The 5,172-nt window shown below is 34.7% G+C and overlaps 1 long non-coding RNA gene across 1 annotated transcript; it reads right to left on the bottom strand.

The window, feature by feature from the left end:
- Positions 1-1,497: 1,497 nt before the first annotated feature.
- Positions 1,498-4,812, bottom strand: LOC111087419. Its single transcript, XR_002612118.1, has 2 exons — positions 4,709-4,812; positions 1,498-1,920 (listed from the first exon to the last, which is right to left on the bottom strand). It is a non-coding gene; the product is annotated as an uncharacterized LOC111087419 (long non-coding RNA).
- Positions 4,813-5,172: the final 360 nt, after the last annotated feature.

Raw genomic sequence — 5,172 nt, 5'->3', positions numbered from 1 at the left:
AGCCCAAGAGTTGGCGGTGAGTGGTGATGACTAGCTGCCTTCCCTCTAGTCTCACACTGCTAAATTATGGACGGCTAACGCAGATAGCCCTCGTGTAGTTTTGCGCGAACTTCAAAACAAATAATCCATTATAATAACTTTTCATTATTTTATTAAGTTGGCTAATTCAAAAAAGATTGTGTTGTACTTTATAAAAAAGTAGAATACGCCGTCTAATATATTAGCTGGGAACAAAATAAGACAGATAATGGAAATGTTTTGAACTTTATGGTAGGTAGCAACATACAGGATTGATCATAGTGAACCTCCAGCTAAAGGAAAACAAAACTTCACTATGATCAATCCTGTATGTTGCTACCTACCATAAAGTTCAAAACATTTCCATTATCTGTCTTATTTTGTTCCCAGCTAATATATCAGACGGCGTATTCCCTCCAGCTAAAGGAAAACAAAACTAAACAACACAATCTTCGTGATCCAGATTGGGTGTCTTCGTTTTACACACTTGATTCCTTAATTTTTCTTTAGTATCTTTATTGTGGACTTGGCTATGAGCCATCCTATATCTGTATGTAAAGTTTAAGAAATATCTCCTTATGTTTTAAAATAAAAGCCATATAATCGTGAGCGAAGTCACTGTTTATAGGAAATTTCAGAAAATTTCTTAATAATAAAAACGTTTCTCTTACCATATTTCCTTTGAAATACTAGAGTTTGGGTGAAAATAAAAGTTGCGAGATCTAAACCTTTATTTTAATCGAAATGAAAATTCTTTTGAGATCATAGAATTACATTTCATGCAACATTTTTTTTATGAGATTTTTCAAGTCTTGCATTCTTATGGATTCAGTCTTGATATTTCCTATAACAGTGTCGATTTCTTGGATGTTTTGTGAAAGAAATATAATAACAGTTATTGCTGTGGAATGGCAGCGACTACTAAGATATATTTATGTCAAAGGTGTTTTACAACCTTAATTTTCTAGATGGGAAAGAAACCGAAACGTTATAAACTTCGGCGATGTATACAATTTGTGATCTCACCAAATGGCTGGGTACTAGAACAGGTATAGGATTGCCTTCTCATAAGGCCTAACAACAAGCCTTTTTTACTTGTATTGTGAATGTTACGATTTAAGGTTTCTATTTTTTCATGCAATCGCTGTTTGTATTTGAATACAGAGCTGAGAGCTTACACCAATAGCCTATGTTCTGAATGTTAGAAAGTACAATTACTATGTATATATATATTGTTGAAATACTTAGGTCATTGTAGGATAACAACACTTTTTACTGAACCATATTGTACGCAGAGTTGCCTTTGAAAGGAAGCTAGAGTTCGAAATGAAAAATTCTGTGAACTGTAAAATTTTAATGATTTATTTAAACATTCATTAACCCTTAACCCTGTCTTAACCCTTAACTACTATTCTATTTTCTAACGTAAGTAGTATGGTGGGATATGTAAGAAATGTATTAATTTATTGGAACAGCATAAATAACTAAATATTTTATTATGTTTCATGATTCATTTTTATATTATTTTCTTTATATCACACAATCAATTCAGGGTTTCATTACATGTTCACACAGATGATGCTAGTCTTCCTGCACATGATAGGAGGCACCTTTGACGCATTAGTTCAGGGTGATCTATATGTTCTTGATAAGAGATAACTCGCTGCACCTGTGTTGTATTGGTGCAGGGTGATCTACATGTTCTTGATAGGCAATAACTCGCTGGATTTCTTTATCGTAGGTATGCAGGGTGATCTTCGTGTTATTGATAGCAGGCAAATGACATCATATTCGTCGTATTGCTGTAGAGTGACCTCGATGTTTTTGATAGGAGGCAACTCACTGCATGTATATAGTTTTGGTGCAGGATTATCTTCATATCTTTACTGGTCATTCTAAATTCTAAGATAATTTATACATGCATGAATGCTAAGATGGAAGATAATTTATACATACATGAATGCTAAGATGGAGTCACAGAAACATACATGAATGCTAAGATGGAAGATAATTTATACATACATGAATACTAAGATGGAAGATAATTTATACATACACGAGTGCTAAGATAGAAGATACTTTATACATACATGAGTGCTAAGATGGAGTCACAGAAACATACATGAGTGCTAAGATGGAGTCACAGAAACATACATGAGTGCTAAGATGGAGTCATAGAAACATACATAAGTGCTAAGATGGAGTCACAGAAACATACATGAGTGCTAAGATGGAAGATAATTTATACATACATGAGTGCTAAGATGGAGTCACTGAAACATACATGAGTGCTAAGATGGAAGATAATTTATACATACACGAGTGCTAAGATAGAAGATACTTTATACATACATGAGTGCTAAGATGGAGTCACAGAAACGTACATGAGTGCTAAGATGGAGTCACAGAAACATACATGAGTGCTAAGATGGAGTCATAGAAACATACATAAGTGCTAAGATGGAGTCACAGAAACATACATGAGTGCTAAGATGGAAGATAATTTATACATACATGAGTGCTAAGATGGAGTCACTGAAACATACATGAGTGCTAAGATGGAAGATAATTTATACATACATGAGTGCTAAGATGGAGTCACAGAAACACAGAATATCGTTTTTTGAAAACTAAAATAAGTTAAAAAGTACATTAAAGTATTCAAACGCTCCCATTAACGTATGAATATTTGAAAAATAAAAATCTTGTTAAAAATAAAGTTATATTACTGAGGATCATATAGACTCCAGTTTCTTCATTATCTACCAAGACAGAGAAACGTTTGATACAAAACACATGTAAACCGGTTTCTTCCTTAGCTATCGCGACCGAGAAACGTTTGACAGAGACTACGTGTCACGATGTAAACCGGTTTCTTCCTTAGCTACCAAGACCGAGAAACGTTTGATACAAAACACATGTAAACCGGTTTCTTCCTTAGCTATCACGACCGAGAAACGTTTGACAGAGACTACGTGTCACGATGTAAACCGGTTTCTTCCTTAGCTATCAAGACCGAGAAACGTTTGACAGAGACCACGTGTCACGATGTAAACCGGTTTCTTCCTTAGCTATCACGACCGAGAAACGTTTGACAGAGACCACGTGTCACGATGTAAACCGGTTTCTTCCTTAGCTATCACGACCGAGAAACGTTTGACAGAGACCACGTGTCACGATGTGAACCGGTTTCTTCATTTCCTACCAAGAACGATAAACGTTTGACAGAGACTACGTGTCACGATATAAACCGGTTTCTTCCTTAGCTATCAAGACCGAGAAACGTTTGACAGAGACCACATGTCACGATGTAAACCGGTTTCTTCATTTCCTATCAAGAACGATAAACGTTTGACAGAGACCACGTGTCACGATGTGAACCGGTTTCTTCATTTCCTATCAAGAACGATAAATGTTGGACAGAGACTACGTGTCACGATATAAACCGGTTTCTTCTTTAGCTATCAAGACCGAGAAACGTTTGACAGAGATCACGTGTCACGATGTGAACCGGTTTCTTCAGTTCCTATCAAGAACGATAAATGTTGGACAAAGACAACTTGGTCACAATTTACAAATTACCTACTTGTTTTAACTAATTTAAATCAAACTTAAACAAAATGTTAAGTTCTTCACAGTCCAAAACGGTTGAAATTCATACGAAACAAAAATACAATGAGAAAAAAATACATATAACACTAAAATATGACGGCAGTTAAAGATTAACTACCCTATAATGTTATGAAAAGGGTTTTAGAAGAAAGAAAACAATTACAGAATACAAATGATTTATAAACTCCACACCATTAAGGAAACCTAATGCTGCAGCTATCGTTCCTCTATAAAGACTTCGCAAAGTTAACAAATCATCTGTGTGCAGATGTCAAAGGTAGTGTCTGAACCAACTATTGACATTAAGATAAATTTCAAGAACGCCAAACCATCTTTTATCACGCTGACCTTTTGTCGTTTTGGAGATGAATATAGATAATTAGGATTCCTTGTATTATGGAGTTATGAACTAATGAAGTTATGAACTGTCACCCATTGTGAGTCACCCATTTCTGAAAAATAAAGATATATATATATGTATATGTATATCTTGGTGGATACTTTCATCAACAAAGACAGAGCCATCATACCATTCGTACCATTAAAGTGGTATACACTATGTGTTCTCTGTATTGGTATTAACTGAAATTAGAGAAGAAATTTCAGCGTTGGTGATTATTTGAATCTGTAATGTTATAAACGCTTTTGTTTTCCAATAGAATACTCAAAGTAGCCGTGGGAAAAAATAAATATTCATGCTAACTGATCAACGTGAACGATTGTTCATGACCTAATTCAAATTATGTGTTATTTTGATTTGTCTTGCTTTCAATTATCTCATGTTTAGATGATTGCGGTTTCATTCAGTGGTTTCACCGGATGAATACGACGTGGTAGAACATCTGAAAATATTGTATTTTACCAAGAAACATCAATGGCGGAGAGGTATTAGTTTCATAGTAGGTGAAAAATAAATAAAACTTCTGGCTAGAACCACTAAATCTAGATATTTCAACACTAAAGCTATTACCAGTCGTTCATACACTTAACTTGTAATAAGTACCAGACTATTGTACGTGCCGTAACTTCATTAGTTTATGTACAGAGTCATATTTTATCGTATTTTACAAGAACTTACCCTTACCTCTTAGCTAAGGGACGTTTGATATGATGGTGCACTCCGATGATAGCTTACTAGAGTGAACTGCGTGATAACTTACACGCGCTTCACTATTCGTAACGTCCCTCATCACGCACTTGGACCCAAATCATTACAGAAGATTTACGGCATCCTGAAAAAGCGACAAAACTATTACAATGTACTCAAGTTCTACTTCAACTGTGTAGAAGCTAAAATCCTTCTGAACGTATCGGATCTGAAGTAATTGCTTTCCAATCGGAAGCGGATTCACGGACAGTGTAATGCATATTTAATAATATAAATCACTGTTTCAAAACTTCACACTTGCTCGTCATCGCTAAACATCTTCAATGTAATTTTATAAAACATATAGTGCGTTTGTCTTAAAAGATAACTTATATAAAATATATTTATAATATATATATAATACACTCATAAATCAATGCCCTCCAGTGGCACAG

The sequence above is a fragment of the Limulus polyphemus genome, unplaced genomic scaffold (genome assembly GCF_000517525.1).
Source record: "Limulus polyphemus unplaced genomic scaffold, Limulus_polyphemus-2.1.2 Scaffold2132, whole genome shotgun sequence".
NCBI lineage: Eukaryota > Metazoa > Arthropoda > Merostomata > Xiphosura > Limulidae > Limulus > Limulus polyphemus.
This window is presented reverse-complemented; position numbering and strand designations above follow the sequence as displayed.